The 23,157-nt window shown below is 43.3% G+C and overlaps 1 protein-coding gene across 2 annotated transcripts in view; it reads right to left on the reverse strand.

The window, feature by feature from the left end:
- Positions 1 to 23,157, reverse strand: part of SPTBN1 (spectrin beta, non-erythrocytic 1) — a 192,096-nt gene that overhangs the window by 69,837 nt on the left and 99,102 nt on the right. The window lies entirely within an intron of this gene.

A 23,157-nucleotide genomic window follows, 5' to 3' on the forward strand; every position in this document is an offset into this window, starting at 1 on the left:
AAACCTCAGTGATCAAGTTCTGCCCAATTCAAAGCATAAAACTCTATACACATCTACCCAGAACTGCCCCTTCACATCCCATACAAACAGGCTTCCAATCTTCTTACTTCTGCAGAATGTTCTAAAGGCAGGGTGCTGGAAGACCTTCAACAGGGATCCACAGAACGTGCCCTGGACCACCCACTCGTACTCCCTGACTGTGCTCCACAGAGCTACTCTTCTGTCAGTTATTTGCCCTACTTCTAGTTCCATCAGCATGAATTGGCAGCAAAGGGACCCAAGACCTACTCCTTCCAGGGCAAGCCCAAACCCACCAAGATGTTTACATACGAATCCACAAAAAAGGGAGCAGACTCCAACAACTTTTTATGCATTTCAGCACCATTGGGTGACAACTAAAAAGCCACCCTTGCTGAGCATACACCCGGTGGCCAGGTACTGGGTTCCCAGGCTGGCCAGAGCATCAGGGAAAGGTCTGCCTGGAAGGCTTTGCCGAGGCCTCCATCCACCGGACCAAAGGGAGGGAGCGAGATAGAGACAACGTGGGATGAGCCTTTACCAGGTGAGGCAGCCGGGGCACCCACTGAGGCACCTGCCAAGGGAGCTGGCCAGCTGCTACAGCCAGCAGCTCCTCCCAGTCCAGCCTGTCCCTAAAGGAACAGCCTATCCAGAGAAAAAGAAGGCCTTTCCCCAGGGACAAAAAGGCCAACCCAAAATAAAGGACCAGAAAGAGCACGATCGGGAGAACAAGAAAAAGGCAGTGAGGGGCACGCTGCAGACTGAAAAAGGAGCTGCACCAATAACACCATGTCACAGAGAAAAGATTACATGCATTATTAATCACACAATCATCATGATGGATGATAACTTCATGACAGTGACTCAGGGAGCTGTATTTTTTGGCCTAAGGTTGGCTATTCAAAAGAGCAGGTCCAGAGCCAAGTACACAGATACGTTAAACTTCTCCTAGGTACAGTTCACTGACGGCAAGTACCTCCCGGTTCAGATGCATTCAGGGTCATCTAATATTTTTTAAATTATAATATCTTTTATGTGCTACACTGGAACTGGAAACGTCTTTAATAAAGACCTTGATGGGTATCCTCGGCTGTCATTAAAGGGTTTGGGGCCCAAAGTCACTCCACACCCAGCCTATCAGGGGAACAAGATCAAAATGAAAACCTGCTTGGATTAAGGTATTTCTAAATAAAGAAGCACAAAATGTGTTCCTTAGCCAACTGTCACTCCTTTGGGTGAATCTGAAATTACAGAAACACCCCTGGCTTCTTTCAGGTTCTAAATTCCTTTACGAGGAGATTCTGAGGATCTGCTTCAAAGGACAGTAAACGCACTCCCACAGCACCCTGTCCTGAAGAGTTATAGCCCAACCCCAACCCTCTTCCCCATGAAGAGGCAAACAGAGAGGTCACAGGTGGAACAGAGAGAACTGAGGGGAAATAAAACAGGCTGAGGATCTGTGTGAGGAGGGCTCTCCAGGGTTGCTACAGTCCTCAGGAACTCCAGGAATAAGGGAGAGAAGAAGAGGAGAAGTTAAAAACATAAAATGAAAGAAATGAGAGCTTGCTTTCTTGCCCTCTCTCCTGCTCCCTCTCCTCTCCTCTCCCCACACAGGTTAAGAGCAGGCTTCAGGTAGCATAAGCGTGCTAGAAAATTCACATAGGGTCTATGTTCCTCAGGCTCACGCCACCACAGTAGAAAAGGCATGGAAGATTCCACCCAGGGACTGGACCAGAATCAACACCCTTCCGACACATGAGGGGCAGGAAACGGGCTCAGGAGAGAGACACAAAGCCTGGCCAGCTTGGCGTATCCTCTTACAATGGCGCGCTTGGAGAACAACAAACACTTCTGAGGCAGGAAGGAGGGAAAGGAAGGGAAAAAAGCCTACCCAGCGGGCCAAGCTGAGGATGAAGCTGCATGTCCTTGGGGACTCCGTCTTTTGTTCCACCCTTCCTAGGAAGGCACAATGACATCAGCCCTGCACTCCCAATCTGGTGAGGCCGAGGCAGATTAGGCCAGATGCCTGCCTGAGGAGGAGCAGGAGGCCCTTGGCACAGATAATGGAAGACAGTCCAGAGGTGTGTTTCCTAGCTCACGCTGCTGTCATTGTGCCTGAGAGCTGTGTGAGGAGATGATGGGAGCAGCAGAGGGAAGAGAGCCCACTTCTAGTTTTATGCATATGAGGCAAATCTGGTGATGTGAAAAGGGAGCCTTTACAAACGCCATATTGTTTTGGTTATTTAGACCAATGGTTCTCAACTAGGGGCAATTTTGCTCCCCAGGGGACATTTGATAATGTCTGGAGACGTTTTTGATCGTCACGCTTGGGGTGTAGGTGCCACTGGCATCTAGTGGGCAGAGGCCAGGGATACTGCTAAACATCCTACAGTGCACAGGATGGCCCACAAAGTAAAGAATTATCCAGCCCAAAATGTCAGTAGTGCCTAGGTTGAGAAACCCTGGTTTAGACATTCTGGGTTCACACTAATTGAAGGTGGCATTTGTAGTGTCTCAGACTGCATTCCACAAAGAGGGACACCCAAGTTGGGGTGCTATTCATTCATTATTCTCTTAGCCAACATCGAAGGCTTTTTGATGCTGATGGTTTGCGTGCTGGCTGATGGCAGCAGAAATTCCCTGCCCTCAGGCCCACTCATTCCACAAGGGCTTGCCGCTTCCTTGCAAGGCAGAGGAACAGCAGCCTAGAGAACCACAGGGGAGGGCTTGGTCTGGGTCAGTGTGACAGCCAACTCTTCTGTCCCCCTTGCCATTTCTGTTCTCCTTTTACTTTTTTGGGGCCTATATTGCTGTTAATCAAGCCAAATCATGCCAGCATCTCCTTCCAAGTTGACAGGGCTGAGCCTGACGCCGGGGCAGGTTCCCACTCAGCCCTGCCCCAAACTCAGTAGGTGGTGCCTCCAAGAAACAGCACCTCCACAGCCCTGCTCCCTGTGAGTATCTCTCAGCTGTGTCTGCCTCCATTCCCTACATTATATTTATTTAGAGGGACTCACCTAAAGGCTGCTCCAGCATTAAATGAGAGGAGGTAAAGGGCACATCAAAGTGCCCGGCTTGTTGTAACTGCTCATTACATTAGTTCCTTCTCCCTTTCCCAGACAAAGCTGTGCTCTCATCAATTCAACCATTTGAGAAACTTACCAGGGATCATAGAATCATATAATCTCAGGGCGGAACAAGGCTTTAGAAGTCATCTAAATCAATCTTCTTTCAAAAGCAAAAAACCTCTTCTTCTGCACTCAGGCCAGCTATTTAAAAATCCCAGAAAAGGGGGACACTCTGTGTGTGCATGTGCCAGGAGGTTGTTAATAGTTGTATGGAAAGAAAATGGCTTGTTCTTTCTTTTTATTAAAATAATAACAGCGTTCACTGAGACTTACTACCCTGAGACTTACTACCCAGGTACCGATCTACGTGCTTTACAGTCCTGGTAACCACTCCATGCGGTAGGTTCTCGTAACGCTCCTCGCAGGCTGGCTCCAAAGCCCTGTTCTCAATCACTATGCAATAATGCCTCTAGCACAACATTTTTTAAAAAACATGTTTCAGTGATATAAGATATGGAAATCACCTATAATCTCACCATCCTAACCCAAGTCCTTACTTTGTGAAAGGGTCTGCTCCATCACTGTGCAACTCCAATTGTTAGGATGGTGTCTCCATCAAGACTAGATCTGTTTCTTTGGCCCACCAAGGCTCGCTCTCTGTGAAGCCACAGAAATTAGGTCTCCTCACTCCTCCACGTAAAGGCCTTCAGGTTTAAATACTCCTCACCAACCCCTCTTTGCAATGACTCACAATGTGGTGGGCAGAGTGGAACCCCAGATGGTACCTGAGGACACTACCACCTCTTGGTGGCCTAGAGATCATCATGTACCTACCAATACAAGCCGGGACTTGAGGCAGCTGCAGCACCAGCAGTTCAGAGATTAGAAAAGTGGGGACCTGAGTGAAGACAGGGCAAAAAGAACCAGCAGCCCTCCATGGGAGGGAGTTTGGTGAGGCAGTCTGTGTGACAATGCAGGGGTGGCAGTCAGGAAGGACTCCTAAAGCTGCTCTCAAAATAAGTTTCCCAGAACCATAAATTCTACCAAAATGTCCTTGAAATCCTGAGAACCAGAAGTGGTTCCAAGTGTGAAGATCCAGCTAGCTAAGTCTTTAGCTCCATGGGCTCAGAGATGAATTAGCCAACCGCCTGGTCAATAAGAACTACTAAGAAGCAGATGAGAACCCACCTTGGGTGAGTCTCAACATCTACGTCAGTTTCTGATCCCTGGAAGGAGTGAATTATAAATGAAATTCTATTATAGTGCTCTTCCCTGAAAACAGAATTTTATAACATGGTATGCCTTCAGTAACACCATCACGAATCTGAAGAGCAATTTATACTTTCTTAAAGCTCACTAGATCTGCACAGCAACTGTGTCAGAAAGGTGGGACACAAGACTGATCTCCAGCAAAGCCCAAGGCTCGGTGAAGTTAAGGGCTGCTCAGTGTCACCAACCAGTAGTGGCAGGGCTGGGATGTGCTAAGTGTCCTTGAGTGTTGCTGTCTCTTCCACTGTTCAGTGTGGTTAAGAGGAATTAGGATGCATGGCTACATCTTCTCCTCTAAGTGTTTAAATTCATTGTCTTTTGTTTTTGATAAATAACTTGAAATTTTCAGAAGACGTCTTCCAGAAAAGGGATGAGATATTGAGAACAGAGAAACGTACTTGCTTAATTTTAACCAAAGGGCTGTGAATATCCTGTCCATCCTCCCCTTCTAGAAGCACATAATCAACTTTCCTTTCTTTTTAGGGAGTGACTATTATCAATATAGGAAGGCTGTAATGTTTCATTCTTATTTACTCTGGAGAATTTGCTGTAGCGAGGACAATGAACACCGTGTTAGCAGTCAGTTAAGCTATAGGATATAGAAATAGCTTTGATGAACACAAGGGCATTTTGTCATGGAAATGATTGTATAGCATCTTTCTGCAACACTCTCTGCACAGAGCACTAAACACAACCATATTCACCATGTGCCACAGTTCTGGCTATGGAAAGGGATGGGAGCCAGGGATGAAGAAAGGCTTGAAGGCATGGAACATCTCCGGATGGAAAATAAGAGAAATACAGAAACAGGAACTGACAAATGACCCCATTCATTATTTCCCCAAGACTGAATTTATGCCTGGCTGAAGAGAGCAAATCTTTCTTCTACTTTTCACATAGTCTGAACCTGCTGGTGTTACCCAAGAATATTTTCTATTAGGATCTTCTTCAATTCTGCTAAGATAATGGCCTATCTTAAGTAAGAGTTGGAAATCATGTGCGATTTTTCTTTATACAGACACACAGCTAAGTTAGATGTAGACTTGGGTTCACAGTAGGAAAAGAGGTACAAGGATGGAAACTCAGAAGAAATCAAAAGGAGATGACGAAGCAATCATCCCATGAACAGATCCCCATGACTGGCTATTTAAATCGACACTATTGTATAACTAGCTGACTAAAGACTAATCTGAAGTTGAGAGTGTTAACAAGCTCCAGTATTTACAAAGTGTCTAACATACCCAGAACTCTACGTCTAAGACAAGGTCTCTTGCCCTCAATGAACTAGAAGTCTAGCTGGACAAACTAAATGGAAAGTTAAAAAATAACAAAAGATATTACAAAGTAGTACAGGATCAGTTGCCAAGAGAATGATTCAACAATGTATTTTTGGGTGTTTAGAAGAAAAAGCTTAGTACAGTTAGGATGGTTTCAGGCCCCAACCTCCAACAATTACTGAAATCTCTTGCCTTGTACTTTTCCCATTCTCACCCACCTTAAACATCACTGCCACAGTCATCTTCCCCAAACAGTGGTTTTTCAAAGTTACACCACCGTACCAAAACCTTCAATGGCTCCCAGTCATCCACAAGACGGTCCAAATCTCTGAGCCTGGCATTCAAGAGTTCCGAGCAGCCTCTCCTAAGGCACCTGCCTCCTCTGGGATCTTCTCTGACACACTACTTTTGTGTTCCTGAACTCAACAGGTCTTCTTCATCATGTTCTGAACTCTCATCTTGCACATTCCTTTTCCCACCTTTGCTTACACCATTCTCCTAACCTGGAAGGCACTTTCTCTTCTCTTACCTCTCTTTTAAGACCCAGGTCAAGATTAGCTCTTCCAATAGGCCTTCATTTGATAGGTTGTGGTCTCTCATGTTTTTATTACGTATCCTGCATCCTATCTCCTCAACTAACCGCCTCCAGGGCAAGGACCCAATTCTACGTCTGTGTAAAGCCTTACCATATGGCTGGCAGAGTGCACGCTAAACACTTGTTGAATGAATCAGCAAACATCGAATGCCCAACAAACAGGCTCTCAACAAAACCTGCTGCTGCTGGGATAGTCCCACTGGAATTGTTGAGGAAAGAAATTCCTAATCGCATAGACAGACCCTAACCATTTAAATGTTATCATTGTACATCACTAAAAATCTTTCACAACTGAAGTGCTTCTTGCAATTATTTCTCAATGTCTGATGAATGATAAATATGCAATTGTGTGGTACTGTCTTTCAGATTAAAAGTGGTCCAAAGCTAACCTAAAAAGTCTGAAAAAATTTTATTTGTTTTTATTTTATTTTGGGGCAACTGCCACCACATACCCATCTAACAAAGTGAAACTGCAAAATATATAAGGGTGTATTTATAACATTATTTTAACATGACCCAAACAGGCCAATAGTCACAAGACTTATTTATACTAGTTTTATCAATTTTTCCATTAAATTCTTAAGTTGTTAAAAAAAAAAAAAAAGGAATCCTAATTCAAAACAAAAGAATACAGTAGGGTGGAGTCTCCATAAGTTTTTAGCTTGAAAAAATAAATAAATCATTTCCCATGAGCAACATACAAAATACACAGAGCAGGAAACCGGAAACAGGCAACTGGCTGTATTGATAATGGAGAATCAAACCGTTATCTTGAGGCAGCAAAAGGAAGGAAACTAATCTTTTGACTGAAGGCCTCCCTGTGACGGATTAGTCTGGGGGACTTTAATTTATGTTTGCTGGTTTGGATATAAATAGAACTTGAGTTCAAATATTTTTCCTAACAGTTTAACCCACTCCATGGACAAAACACATGTAAACATCTGTTCTAAATGCATGTGTAGCAAATATACAATTCTCTGCTAATACTTAACAGTTTGATATGCAGACTATAAAACAACTATGAACTCTATATAACCTTGCACCTACAGTTTACATCAGGGAACAGGCCCGGCTTGCAGCTTACAGAGGGGCTTTCTTCTGAGTCGCTCAGGCCCAATTTCGCCAACATGGAAACCAAGGCACTGCAGAGGGACCTTCTGAAAGGAGACCTATAATAATGAACTGAGAAAGCAGGCCAATTTCCAGGTGGCTGGCCTGCCTGCCTGCCTGTCAGTCATCACTTCAAGGTGAGCCCCTTAAAGTCACAATTTACAAAAAGCCAAGACCGTGGAGGCAGCCGAGGTTATGGTAGGGGCAAACCCTGAAAGCAAATGGGCAGAGTAACATCACTAACTCTTCTAAGACGAGAGCTAAGGTGAGAACTAGGGTCAATTAAGTAGTGTAAAATGCCAAAACCAGCAGGGAAAAGTTAAGTGCCTTAAAAAAATAGAAATAGGACCTTATGAAGAAATATTCAGAAACCGTTCATTAAATTTGCCTGAAAATGAGTGTCACACTTCAAAACTGCCTTCATATACAGGAAGCCATATCATGAGTCTGCTCATCTGCTACTCTCCATCTCTATGGGACAGTGCAGCATGAAACAGCCCAGAACTGCAGCCAGGGAGAATCAGCAGGACGGAGGATGAAGTAAGCTCTACTCTGCTCCTATGCTCTGGTGGATGCTGTGTTAGGATCTTCACTAACTTTACCTTGTTTATTACAAGCCGTTAGTTCTAACCAGAGGAGGCACAGAAAGGTTCTGGTGATCTGCCTGAGGGCATATGGCTAGCAAGCACACATCCAGGATTAGAACCCTCACCTATCTGAGCCCTGAAGAATCCCAAAGCTCCCACTCACGCGGCCATCAAACACAGCCTGAAGAAAACAAGATATCAGCTCCCCAAAACAACAGAGAAAACATCCCAACCATCCATCTCACATCAGCTCCTCCATGACTGAAAAGATCAAATTAAAACAGGCACCAGCAAACTTCGGCCTGTAGCCTATTTTTGTACAGCGTGGGAACTAGAGTGGTTTTTCATTTTGGCGGGATGGGGAAGAGGGGAGAAGAGGTGTCGGAGGAGGATGAGGAGATAGGACAGAGACCCTATGTGGCCCACAAAGCCATTAGTTACTATTTGGCTCTTTACAAAAAAGTTTGTCAATTTCTGGTTTAAAACATTTTTATAATGTCATTGGTCCTATATCCCACTTGTTAGCTTCCATTTTCAAATCAAAATCAGCTTAGCAAATATGCACTGAGTGCTTGCTACGAACAAGGTACTGTACTGGGGACCATTTTAAATTTCACTATTAAACATGCAGCCAGGTTGATGTGCAGTAGCCACATTTATTTTTTTTAAGTTATGTTACGAGGACTCTGCCCACATGTCAGGTCAGTTAGGGGGTGAACGCAGGGCCTTCTCCCCTCCCCAGCTGAGGGGTATTTATCCGGTTGCCTTGACACAGCAGAGCTCATAGTGTGCTACCCCAGCTGTCAGGAGGGAAAAGCACGTGCACCATGGGCTGGAACTCAAGGCCACTACTTCAAGGTCAAAGGATGAGCGGGAGCCTGGTGGCTTGAGGCCAGATTTCCCAACGTTCCAACCCCTCTCCACGCAAGCTTCAGGTTCTCTACTCTGAGGGGCTCTTTATTTGCCATCACCTCCTCTCCCCTAACCCTCCCTGGAAGGTGACTAAAAAATACTAAGTCCAAGGTGGACTGAGGGTAACTTGTAATATCCTCAAAAGCTAGAACTAAACAGATACCACATCCTTAATTACTGAACTTATATGGCAGAACACGAACATTAATACAGACCATCTAGGAGAGAATTTTTAAAGGGCAACAACCGTAATAGGTACACGAGAGATAAGACTTCATGTAGGTAATTTAATTGCAATAATGGGGGGTGGTGTCTGTGTAGAATTACTTTTTCTTAGCAACAACTAAGGAAGCAGTAAATATTATATTCTAAGCCAGTCTATCTTGCGGTACACAAATTCACTGGTAAAGATAAAATCTTGCACTTCATTTTCAAGGACTAAAGGCAGATTTTTATTAAGGAGCTTTGGGATTAAGTGGATACGGAGAGAGAGAATTTATATTTACTATGTTTCTTTTTTCATACAATGCACAAAAAAGGTAGCCATACTGTTCTGAGGACCACATAGCTGGTCTAAACCAGTATATTAAAAATCACACAGTGTGCACCCCTAGGCCCTTGCTTATGATGTTCTATCTTTTCCAGTTTTCCAGGATTCTTAGGGTCAACAGTGCAGGGAGGAAAACAGAACTCTCTTTCACACACTAGAGTCACATTATTGTCAGACACTCAAGATGCAAGAGGACACTACTGCTCTACCTCAATGTTTCCAGAAAGGCGGATGCCATCAAGACAACCGCACTAATTCCAGCCACTCAGGACAGTTTCTGACAGCTCTCCGAAATAATGAGGATGCCCAAGTTAACCGTAATTCATTTGAGTTCAAAAAAGCTAAGATCGAGGAACTCTTTTTTAAACCAGAGACAAACACAGAGAAGAAGGAGGAGGCAGTCAAAAAGAGCTAAAGGTCACCATGAAGCTGTCTGCTTTTCATGCATAGTAGAGAGTTTACTAAAATAATCATTCCCTGAATCAACTAATTGTAGGAGTGTCTGTCGAAGATACCCTAAGATATCATTGAAGTCCTCCAAATATGGTTATATGTGTAAATTTAATCTGCAAAGGATTAGCATTTTGAAACAAAGCAAGTCATGGTGATGCTGAGGTATCATTTGGAACTACAGAATTAGGATAAGGTTCCACTTAATAAGAGAAATTATATTTAAAAACAAATGAATGTAAACACAGAAGAATTTAAAAACTGGCTTCTGTCCTAAAGAACATTACAAATTATTCACCTAAACCCTTTTGGTCAGTGACCACGACCCAGTGTAGAAACTATGAGGGTTGAAATGACAAAATGATAAATAAGACTCTCTCATCTTCAATGCCCAACTCCAAACTTACACTTGTACACGCAAGGAAGCCCAAGCCTCCATGCGTGTTTAGGGGGAGGGGGGCAGGTGTCCAAACTACACGTGGATTTCAGAAATAACTACTGGTTGTGACAAGATTCAAAAACAAAATGCATAATTTTATAAAGATGAGCTATTCCCTGGACTGAACTAAAGAACTTCAGAGCTTAGCACTATATTCTAAGTGATATCCCAGTGTACTGAACCAAAATTTCACTTCTCATTGAGTATTCTTCATTCAAGAAGTAACCTACTAAATGATAACCTCTGATCTAATACTCGATTATACATTTAACTCAGCCAACCATTTCACTGCCTGACAAAGTATTTCACGTAGAACAGCAAATGTTATACACATTAGTACCTGACATTCAGCAATAAAGGCCTCCTGTCATTTTTCCCTCCTCGGTTTAATGTATCAACCAACAAGCAACCATTTTTTGAGTAACTAGTATGAAGACACTGGGAAGGGCACCTAAAAGCATTGAGTTCTCTTCTTCAAAAGTTAACGAGCAATTTTCAATTCCTCAGGAATTCACAACACTAGATAACAGATAGCTATACTCAACTACCATTTAGTTATTTTTAAGATATCTCAAAATGAAAAAGAGAAAGTTGTCACTCACAGGGTCAAACACTGAAAAACAATTCTGCTAACTTCCCTTGTGGTTTTCCTCAACCTCACCCATACGATAAATGGTTACACAAGATTTCTTTCAAAGCCAGACAGTACAGAGTTTTGGCTGGTAGATCCTATAAGTACACAATGTACCTTGCCTTGTTTCAGTAAAGGAGGACAGAAAAATTGGAGGAGGAAATGACCTCAGATTCAACCCCTATGATGACCTAGTTGACATGTGGGGTGGCCCCAAAAGATCCCTCACACTAATCAAAGGTGGGTAGGACAGTTAACGGTTTACACTAGCTTGCTTTTTTTTTTTTAACCAAAATCTAATTTTCATCAATAGGAACACTAACCAAAGCTTTAAGCACAGTTTTACAGAAGACAATGCACAAGGTGTGACCTGGATCATTCTGAATCTTCTTAACTTTCAACTGGTAACCTACCTTAATTTAACTTTTTTCAAGTGAAAAAAGAAAGCAACAAGGGGGGGGTATAAATAAGGAGATCAGTTTTTCTGTTGTATTTGTTTTGGAAACTTAAACTTGTTGCAGTGTTGCTTAACTTAAATGCAAATCTCTTCACACAAAATAAAATGCAAATCTTCATAATGTCCTTCCTAGAGTTCACACCCACATGCAGGCCCCCCACCCCAACCCACCCCATTTCCCTCCCATTCCTACAAGCAAGGCTTTATCTTGCACTCCACAAAGTCAGTTGCTTACAACAGGTGTGCGGACCTGGCTGTTTGTAGTTTTGCCAGTTTGTGGGGGAAAGGGGGAAGGTAAACCAACCCTGTCACAGGAGGAGTATTATTGCTAGTTATCCAGATATGGCCTGGGAAGCCTACTGCTATAGCCGATGTGTTCTTCAGGGGCATTTTATTGCTTAATGAAGACCTTGGCTGTTTTTCCTCCATTATCAAGATGATAATCTTGGAATTGGGTGCGAAAGGCTAGGGGACCACAGAGGTTCTGCTGGGGTGGCAGATGGCATAAGGTCCACTTTCAGGACTAGGTGAAAATAAACTAAACTCTATTCCTTGGACTTGAAAAACAAATCCCTTCACACTTACTGAAGAAACGGGCACCCTCATGTGGCTGGTGGGCGGGTAAGGGGACAATATCAAAATTTAAAATATGCATTTCCTCCATCTACCAATCACACCCATAGATGTTTACTTTCTAGAAATACTTGTGTAGGCACACATAGTTGTACAGGATGCAGACTGCAGATTTTTAAAATAATTGTAGGGCCGGCCCCGTGGCTTGGTGGTTAGGTGCGCGCGCTCCGCTGCTGGCGGCCCGGGTTCGGATCCCGGGCGCGCACCGACGCACCGCTTCTCTGGCCATGCTGAGGCCGCGTCCCACATACAGCAACTAGAAGGATGTGCAACTGTGACATACAACTATCTACTGGGGCTTTGGGGGAAAAATAAATAAATAAATAAAAATTATTAAAATAATTGTAAAAAACAAAAAGCAACAACAAAACAGGAAAGACCAGAAACAACTAAATATACACTAACAGATTGATTAATTAAAATACAATGCATCCATATAAAAGAATAGGATGTATGCATTAAAAAGAGTAAGGAGGGGGCTGGCCTGGTAGCGTAGTGGTTGAGTTTGTGCACTTCACTTCGGTGGCCCGGGGTTCCCAGGTTTGAATCTCAGGCACGGACCGACGCACCGCTCATCAGACCATGCTGTGGCGGCGTCCCATATACAAAATAGAGGAAGATGGGCACAGATGTTAGCTCAGAGCCAATCTTACTCATCAAAAAGAGGAAGACTGGCAACAGATGTTAGCTCACAGCCAATCCTCCTCACCAAAAAAAAAAAAGCAGTAAGGGAAATCTTCAGTGTACAGGCTTAGGAAAATGGCCACAAATGAAGAGTCACTTACAGAACAGTGTGTATACTTAGTATGATCCTATGCATATATATATATATTTAAGTATAAATAACTACATAAAAAGGTATGGAAGGATACTTTCCAAACTATTAACTGTAATTATCTCAAGGGAGTAAAACCAGAGATGGGAGGCATTTCCACACTGTTCGTTGCTTTTTTTTTTAATGAGCACATATCATTTTTGAAATATGTAAAGGGCATTTCCATTTGAAGGGAAAACACAATTCATTTTTATTTGATAAGAGAACTGAGGCTCACCACTGGGTATGAGATTGATAGGTAGGAATAAAAAGGGTACTAACTGGAGGAAAAATTCTCCTGGGGCACCACAAAAGGTCTTATGTAAAGGGCTGTCTTCAATGAGGACTCCAAAATAAAACGACAGCCTGAAATTCACATCTTTCTTCTGGAGAATACTAAATCAGTGTTTAACCTCATACAAAATTTATAAGCAAAATAAGGCAAACAAATATTAATACTTCCTTTTAATAGATGGGGACACTGAGGATATTAACATAAAAAGAAGTGACAGTCACTGAAGAAACACTGAGGTCTACAGGATGCTAGAGGAGTTTTCAAACCAGGTTCCCAGAGGTCAGGCTACAAGTACCTTCTGTCCTGACTTTGGTCAGAAAAGCTCCCATTTTATACCTTTTATTTACTGGGGTTCCACCTCAGATTTCATCTACGGGAAAAACAAATTCCATTTTTCAAAAGTGTCTATAGGGGCCAGCCCGGTGGCGCAGCAGTTAAGTTAGCAGCTGAATCCTTCAGCTGCAGGATTCACGGGTTCAGATCCCAGGCGTGGACGGACACACCACTTGTCAAGCCATGCTGTGGCGGCATCCCATATAAAGTTGAGGAAGATGGGCCCAGAATGTGAGCTCAGGGAGAATCTTCCTCAGCAAAAAGAGGAGGATTGGCAACGGATGTTAGCTCAAGGCTAATCTTTCTCACAAAAAAAATAAAAAGCGTTTGTAAATTGCTGTATAAGCAATGGAAAATACACATAGGTGCTGGAGGAGTTTACAGTTTAACGACACATCAGTTAATTATACTGCATTTAACAGGTGGCAAAAGACACTGTGGGATCAACTGACCAGAGGGGTGAGTCAAGGGGTCAAAGGTTTGAGTCCAGGTGACATCACCAATCAGCCACAAGGATAAGATCAGAGCCCACTGGGGTTGATCTACCAGTGCTTCAGCTACACAGGTGGAAAGCTCCATGGACACGATCCTGGAGGATGAAGGAATTCAATCATCTCCCATATCCACCCCTGTACTCAATTTATTCAGCACTTACTATAAGAGTCAGGCAGTCTTCTAAGCACTTCACTAAAACTCATTTAATTCTCACACCCACCATGTGAAGTAGGTACTCTTATCATCAAACATATTTTGCATAAAAACAAAGTAAGGCTCAGAGAGGTTCAGTAGCTTGTCCACAGTCACAAAGCAAGCACAGTCCCAGGAGTTTGGACCAAGGTCTGACCCCACAGCCCCCACTGTTCTAAACAGAATTCTACACTAGCAGGGACCTTAGGCTGCAACTGAGATGAAATGGGGGTTCAAGCCTGAATGGTGAATAAGATTTTTCTCCACCTAAACGGAGCTCATGGAACTAAACCTCTTAAGGTATTCTGCAACCTGAATTCCTGACAATTCCCAAACTGGGAGTTTTACTCATAATTCAATGATGACAGACATCCTCATCAGAAAGAATCCTCCATATTTTCCGTTGTTCTTTCAATTCAGGACCTCTCTTCAAGTTCCACGAAGGGAGGTGCTCATCTCCCCTGCTCCACACCTGGGAGGAGTGTAATTCATCTTTCACCATCAGAGTCCTTGCTCTCAGTCACCACCAATTGCAAACCCAAGATCAACCCTTTTCTTTTCAAAGGTCACCTTTAGCCAGAACATAGAAATATCCATTACTCTCTCCCATCACAACCCCCATTAAAATTCTTTTTTAGACTCTGGAACTAGTGAGTCAAGAAAACTAGCTTTGTTAATTGTTTTGCCATCGTGTATTTTAACAAACAGATGAGATAATTTAAAATGGTATCTGTTTAAAAAAAGCATCAGCATCAACTGAAGGCTTTGAACAAGTGGAGGTCACACACAACCAGACTTCCAGGTGTGTTTTTCCTTTACCTTGGTTTCCAGGGCCACCCTATTCTTGGCCCTGATAATTACAGGTACCCCACGTACCAAACCACAGAGAGGACATCTGCAGGAGGAGGAGTGTTCGGAACGCCTGGTGTCTGGCATGGGGAAAGGTCCTCGTTCAGATTTGGAAGTAGAGCAATTAATTAATAAAAAGTATAGCTTGGGGTAATTAGCAGCAGCAACAAAAATGTTTCGCTGAGTTTCCTCTTTTTATCTTGAGGCAGTTCCTATAGACAGATGCTCAGGATTAATGAAGTGTAATGAGACCTGCAGCAGCTGGCTAATTAGGCAGCGAGGAGGAAGCAGTAATGATGAGGGGAAAAGGGTTTTACTCTTGTTATGAGCTAAGTAAGGCCTTGAACAGTTTTTTTAAACTGTGGGGCTGTACCCCAGGAAAATCCCTGAAAAGCCAAAGCTTCAAAGTGATCCCAAGGCAAATAAAATGTTAAAAAAAAAAAGCAAAGAAACTAAAGCATGAATGCTGTGCTTCCCGAGGGTTGGCTCACCAGCTGAGGAGTGACGGTGGGAGCCCAGAGGCAGTGGCAGTTCAGTGCCAGCCATGATTCCTGGAAAGCAACACCAAATTCTGTCAGCCCCAAAGGATGACCACGTCCTGGACAAGCTGGGCAGTCACCGCCTTGTGTCTCACTGAAGATCTTATCGAGAATTCTCAATTCTGAGCATCCCTTCCTCCCCAATACTAAGAACACTGAAAAGATTATTAATTATGAAGGAGAAGCATTTAATGACTACGGGCAACTCCTCTGCTTGCCATTCAACACTTGTAGTTTCACTGAATTTATTACGTGCACATCTCCTCTTGGCTACCACCAGGCCTGGTACTTTCAGAAGCGCACGGTAGGAACACAAATCCATTCAGAATTAACTAGTTACTGGCAGTAAATTTCTCACGCTGTCAAGAAACAACGAGGGAGGGAAGATGTTCTTGTTAAAAGAGAATCTGACTACACTGATTAAATGCCCCCCCACACACACACAGCTGATGGCAATACTCCTGATCTCCCCAATTCACAAGGCCTGTGCTTCAAATTGCTTTCCCAATAAGGTGGGTCAATCTGCCCTTTATGCATTCAATAAACAGGCTGTGAAGAACCAGTGTGGGCATTAAAAATGCAAAGTGCCCAGCCACAGAGGGCCAGAGGCCTCTAAACGTTGCTGGTTTCCTAGAAATTTCAGGTGCTTTTTAGTTCCATGCGTAGTTCTATCTTTAACCTCCACCACTCGACATACCAGACAGAAACAAAAATCTACTCCTTATGTAACAATAAAGTCACCCCAGAGTAACCTTCACATGGGTTTTACTCTGACGATGCTATTCTAGGGTTCCATCTGACCATTTGGAAGCTTGAATTTTTTCAGTGTTAGCTTACTCTCCCACAGGGGCCAAGGGCTATCAGAGCCAGCCCGAAAACCTCTTTCATATATGGCTTTAACGTAAATGAAAATATTTCCCTGTTAATTATTTACATAAAGAAGGTCATACAGGTGTGTCCTAGCAACACCAGAGAGCAGTTCTCAATAGCAGCTTTTACCTGGGGAAAGGAGAAAAGAAACTCATTCATGTTCCCAGCATAGAGATTTGGGTTTATAACCTGTTTCCAAAGTAAATATGGTTAACTGCTGCAGGCTATTTACTTTTACAGTTTTAGGATCTCTCTGTCACACTGTACTTTCTGGTAAGACCTGACAAACAATGCAGTCACTTTAGTCTTAATGCATTGGCTAGAACCGGTTCCTACATTCTCATCAATTCTCTAAGACTTACATTATACCTAAACCCAAAGGTCAATACTCAGGAGTTACTGGGACTCACGAAGATACTTTTCAGAACTCCACAGCAGATATAACTTGCCAATTCAAAGGCAGGACTGAACAGCAACGCTCAACTCCCTTGATATGCCCAGTCTACAGCTATGTGCTCCAGCTGAGTGCGATCTGGTCTGCCCACAGTCTGGGTATTAAGAGAGCCGGAGATCTTCCTGCTTAATATGCTGTTCCTACTATAAAGAGATGAAGCAACCCTCACAACAGGGTATGCTATGGTTCCTACATGTAAATGTGAAAGATGGGGAGTTTAGGTGTTTTCAGAAAAGTTTGGTTTGTTATATTATATGGTTTACCCATACAGTGGCCACACACTGGCTGTCATCTCCACAGAGTCAATGTCAAAAACGTGGGAGCTCATAATCTGGTACTGTATTCTCTCTCCTTGGGTGACAGTCTTACACCTGTGGGGACCACATGTTGAACGGAAACTGTTATAATTCATTCTGACTACACGCTTGTCTTGGCTCCTTCTACATTTTAACTACATTGCATCTCAAAGATAAGTAAAAGAGATCACTTGGACTATACAAATCCATAAAATAAGCTTTAATCTCAAAAGAGATCAAAACGGGAGTTTACAACATACACTCTCAGACTAGAGGGTTTTTCTACAGCACTGCTAATGAAAATTTCTCCGGAAAAACAGGCATAATAGCAGTGACATGGCAGCTTTCAGTCTGGCAATGCCAGGCCTTCCTAAAAAAGACATTCACATTTTTCTGGAAAGAGAGGCCAAGGAAGAGAACAAACCCAGCATTCACCAACCCAACAATCCTATGATGAGTCTTGCGATTCCAAACTCTCCAAGGAGCAGAATTATCATCACACACACGTAAAAAAAATGATCATCAGGAAACACTTGCCTAGGCCAAATTAAATCATTTCTGGAACTAGGTGAGATATAAACAATAAATATAAATTACTTGCTTCTCTTATGCCAAATTTACAACACAATGGATGGCAAACAAAATCAAGTCTTTGGTTTTAGGGTATAACAACTGGTGCCCCTCTTAAAAACTATTTTCATTTCTGCTATCGGGAAACTCAAAAGGTGGCCTGAAAACAAAATGCAAATAGCAGCTGGAAGTCTTCACTTACACTTGGCAGCAGCAGTTGAACCAGAAATAGAGATTATCTACTTTATCCACACATGGACATCACAGAACAAAAGGAAACTCAGCCTAAATACATGAACAAACACTCCAGCAGCTGAAAATGTTTCAAGTCAAGAAAAATCAGTGAACTCCAACAATCTGAACTTAAAACGTGGGTTTTGGCCCAACTCTGTGTTCCTAGGTAATGCCCTCACCATTGAAAACTGCCCGAGGGTTACCTTCTCTGCAGGCTACACCTCAGAAGTGAACACTACACTTTTAACTCCAAAATTCTACTTCAGGACTAGTACCTGCATTCCAGCTTCTCACAGTTTCTGCACAAATAATTTTGTATACTGGCAAAATACCAGGCAAAAACAAAGAGAAACCACTACCAAAACCAAAACGTTGAAACAACAAAAACTCAATGCTGCTGGAAAGAAATGGTGAGTTTGTAACATGGTGACAAATAACTTTTAACACTGAAAAAAAAGATCAAGGCATCTGCATTGTCAGCTGAGTCCCTCTTATTCTGCCAGAACCACCAAAGCAAACTACTATCAAAGAAAAAGGAATCAAGTCTTCCAAAACCAGGCGGGCCTGAATTTTACATTGCATTTATCATACTGCCTTTCAATACCACCACCAATTAAAAGCGAAAGTCTCAGCAAATCCTTTACAGTTGGAATAGGATCAGGAATTTCCACTTTTCGACAACTGCTGTCACCAGATCAAGGTTGCCCAGATCCTCACAAAATGCTAATGTGAGATCTACAAAAGCATAGGCCTCAAGCATCACGAAAGAGGCAACACAGAGAGAGAGTAAAGGACTCACAGAGTCCAGAAGCTGACTGCCCGGACTGGAATCCCAGCTCTACCACTTACTAGTTAAGTGTCCTTGGGCAAAGCATCCTTTGTTACCTCAGTTTCCTCATCTTCAAAATGGAGATAATTCTTATCTCACAGGGACACTGGGAGCCGCAGATGAATTAATACATGCAAAGTACTCAAAACAGTGCTTGCACAGGGTATCAAGAAGTTGTAGCTGTATTACTACCACCACCACCACTACTGGGCTAGAGTTTAGGTAGGGTCCTACTTTCCTTCTTTCTGCATGAGGATATCTTTTCTTTTGCTTTCCTTCTCCTGGGTAGCCTGTTAGTTTCCTGACAGGACCGATTCTGTGAGCCCACAGAACACAGAAGCCAGGAATGCTTACATTTTTTTAGCAGTGGGCATCTTACCCAGCAAAGCCTTGAAGTATTAGGTGTGGGGCCGGCCCTGTGGCTTGGCGGTTAAGTGCACACGCTCCGCTACTAGCGGCCCGGGTTCGGACCCTGGGCGCGCACCAACGCACCGCTTCTCCGGCCATGCTGAGGCCGTGTCCCACATGCAGCGACTGGAGGGATGTGCAACTATGACGTACAACTATCTACTGGGCGGCTTTGGGGGAAGAAAAAGGAGGATTGGCAATGGATGTTAGCTCAGAGCTGGTCTTCCTCAGCAAAAAGAGGAGGATTAGCATGGATATTAGCTCAGGCCTGATCTTCCTCACAAAAAAAAAAAAAAAAGACGAAGAAGTATTAGGTGAAATCAAAGTTACCACTGGTTACTGGTACTCCCAGCAGTACCCTCCATGCATTTATTTGCAGGGGCCTTCAAATCTGTATCAGATGATGATCTAACAACCTTTTCTAAAAGGTGAGAGAAATAAGATACAAGTCACTCATGCAAGGTCATTTCACCAACATCAGCTGCTAAGCACCTGATTCCCTGGACCTGTGCCAACATTAGCTGGATGCTGGCTAACAAAAAGGAGGCAAAAACCCCAACTAATAAGCATTAAAAACTGAAATGGCAGGAAAAAGTATACATCATATCCTAAGCAGATGTCTAGCCATTCCCCTAACATGCCCTACGGTTTTATAGCTCCATCTGGTCATATCCCATCCCCACCCCCAAGCACCCACCATCTCATTACCTAATCCTGGTCATACTTAAAGTTGCAGCTCAAATGTCAACTCCTCCAAAACGCCTCTCTCACATCTCACAACCAAGGGATGTTATTTGCATGTCTTAGAATGTAATTTGAGGCAGTGGCTGCCTCTTACACACCGGTGTTTGTAGTGTGCGTAGCACTGTAACTTGCTCACCATGACAATCTCTTGCTTGTTGAATTGTTGATTGAACGAGTGGATGGATTTGATGGCTCCTTCAGGGATCTCACAATATAAACATGTTCTAAAAACTTATCCTGCCTTCACCCATAGCACGGATTCTTCTTAACTAAGAGGCACATGCTACTTTATTCCAACAGCCAGTCTGCAATGGCGCATCAACTAGAGCACATTATAAGCAACTGGCTTCCAAGTTTTGCCAGTTCAGTTTTGAGGACAAGTTCTAGGTAACACTACTCCTATCACTGGAGTAAAGAAACTGAAGCAACAACTAGAGCCAACAGTTATCTTCCTGGGCCTATGCACACCTCCCGTCAATGTTCTAGTTTTAAGTCATTAATTGAGCCAAGGCAGCAGCAGCAAGGAGAGGCAGATTTGGGTGAGGACAGGAATAAAACACAGACCATCACCATCACCCACCAGAATTGCCCTCTAACTCTGCTGCCATAACCTAAACTGAACCAGGTTCTGGAAGCTGCCCTAAGCATCCATCCAAACATGTTTGTTTTGTGCTACAGGTTAATTCCTGCCTCACGCAGGAGAAAGGAAGAAAGACAAGGTTTTCATGACTGCCTAAGCAGAGGCAGGGTGGGACCCAACTTTCCAATGTATGTAAACACATTTTCCCTCTCCTTTTGGTTCAGAGGTTTGTGGACAGATTCAAATGAGTTCTTGATACCCTGAAGCTGAGCCATCACGCAGTCTGACCACCACTGAGTCACGACATCACTGTTATCACAAGAGATGACAGGCTGCAAGTATTTCATCGCTAACAACTCAAAATTCAGAGCCCTCACAAATCTAGCAGTGGGCCTATCTATATCCACGTCTATAGCTATGTTCAAAAGAATCCTGATACACCAAGACTCAATATCACCTGAATTTAAGCTATTACATGGCTCAACATACCTCCAGAATACCATACGTGCATTTACCAAATACTGTATCCACATGTGGGTGGATGTCAACTCTGTCCTTCAAGATATGCAGATGCATTACCCATTCCTGCAATGTTATGCCCCTTGCAATATCAGTGACAAGCAAATTAGCAGACTGCATTGTTTTTAATGGAAGGATTTACTCATCAATAGCAATGGTTTTATCACAAATTGAGATTTGAGAAACTGATTGGTGAGCCTTCCATTTTTAAGCTGTGTATTCAATTTGTTGCTGAGTAAGTGTGACACTTTTAAACACCTGGGAATTTCGCTGCATCTCTAATAAAAGTGGTTAAATACACATTTTACACAAAATTTAAAACGAAACTAAAATCAATACAATCTACCCATGTGCTGACGTGTACACTACGCCTTGCTGTCTGCCTCTACCTATGTAGAAAAAGTACACACTTTAAGTTCAAAGAAATGTTGAAAACAGCCCCTCTTTTTGCTGCAGAATTCTGCAAAGTCACCCATTCTGTCATTTGCTAGCTAAGCGACCTTGCCATCTCATCTCACCTTTCTGATCTTCGGGTTCCTCAATCCACAGAGCAGATATGACACCACCTACCTCACAGGGCTACTAAAAGGATAAATAATATGTACATGAAGGCACGTGGTTCATAGCCGGCTCATGCGGAAAGCCCACAAAAACTTTTTTTTTTTTAAGTCACGTTCAGTGCAAGAGGTTTTTTGCTTGTGGTTGAACTTTCACATCACAGGCATCAAATAGACTCATGAGCAATGTGATGGAAAGGGTGTGACCTCCAATTCCAAACCAGACTGCACTGATCTGGCCCTCACAGCACCCTGGCTTACCGCGTGGTGACACAACCATGACCCATCCTGAACACAGGGCTGGCACAGAGTGACTCCAGCACAGCAGATTATCAGCAACTGATGGTCTTTCCGACTCTGGGGGAGAAGAGCTGACCTCCAGAAGCAGGAAGAAGGAAACCACATCATAAATCCCACACCCAGAGGAGAGGATGCATTCTGAGGAACTAGGGCTGAGGAAGCTGCTTCAAAGCAGACTCAAGAAACTGTGTAGGCTGCTGTTAGACGTGGTCCAACCGCTCCCTCCGCACCCAGCCACACCTAGATCCTCCCAGGAAGATAACTATCTCTGGAGAGGCAGCGTGGAGTATAGCTCTGTGAACACACAGCTGGGTGTGACTGCCGGGCCCACCACTTACTAGCTGTATGACACTGAACAAGTTACTTCATCTCTCCAAACCTTGGTTTCCTCATCTGTAAACAGAGATGTCTGTGCTAATCTCTAGCATTCTTCTGAGCATGCAATGAGGTAATGCATATCATAAATGGCACAGAGTTGAGTACATAAGTATTCAATAAATGTTGGCTATTATTATTGAAAAGGTCTGTTTCCTTCATCAGGGGACACCAGACCAGATGAGTGGACCTGAGAACAAGCACAGCCTCAGCATTTGTTTTCCCACAAAAAAATGTCTTCGATTTGATTATGAGTTTGTATTTTTCATAGGGAGTTCACACACATTACTGTTAACTGATTCTCACAGCAATCCGGACAGAGTGGGGAGGGCAGGTGGTAAAGCACCCCCCCCTTCCTTATACTTACTCATTCAAATCCTACTACACAAATGGTATCTGTTTTCCAGTCTCTTGACTTGTTTGTGAGCTTCCTGAACACAGGGATAGAAACTACCCCAGTGCCTAGCACAGAGCTACAGAGAGAGGCCCTCCCTAAGGAAGATATTCAACAGGGGGTGAGTAAGGCCAATAATTACACTAACAACGCTACTCCAACAGGAGTTTTGCTTGTTGGTTTTTAATACAGGGAACCTTAGCAAATGAGTTACCCTGTGAATTCCTGCTGGGGGAAGGAGAACAAAGAAGATCCCAAATCAACTGTGGAATCACTGAGAGACCTATGCACCCCACTTTCCTCCTCCAAAAAGCATTGAGCAGAAGAGCAGCTCCTTATCAAACAAAGTGGGAGCAAGAATCCATGACATAATTTATGTCTGCAGACAACTATGACCTCATAGGAAAATGAGGTAAGAAAGGTCATTTCAGAATCACTGGATGACAGCCATGGTTGAGATGGTATCTGGGCCCACCCCCCGCCATCTGACTCCCAGCACACTGGTGGCAGACAC

This window comes from Ceratotherium simum, chromosome 11 (assembly GCF_057802395.1).
Source record: "Ceratotherium simum simum isolate JZ-2026a chromosome 11, ASM5780239v1, whole genome shotgun sequence".
NCBI classification, from domain to species: Eukaryota; Metazoa; Chordata; class Mammalia; order Perissodactyla; family Rhinocerotidae; genus Ceratotherium; species Ceratotherium simum.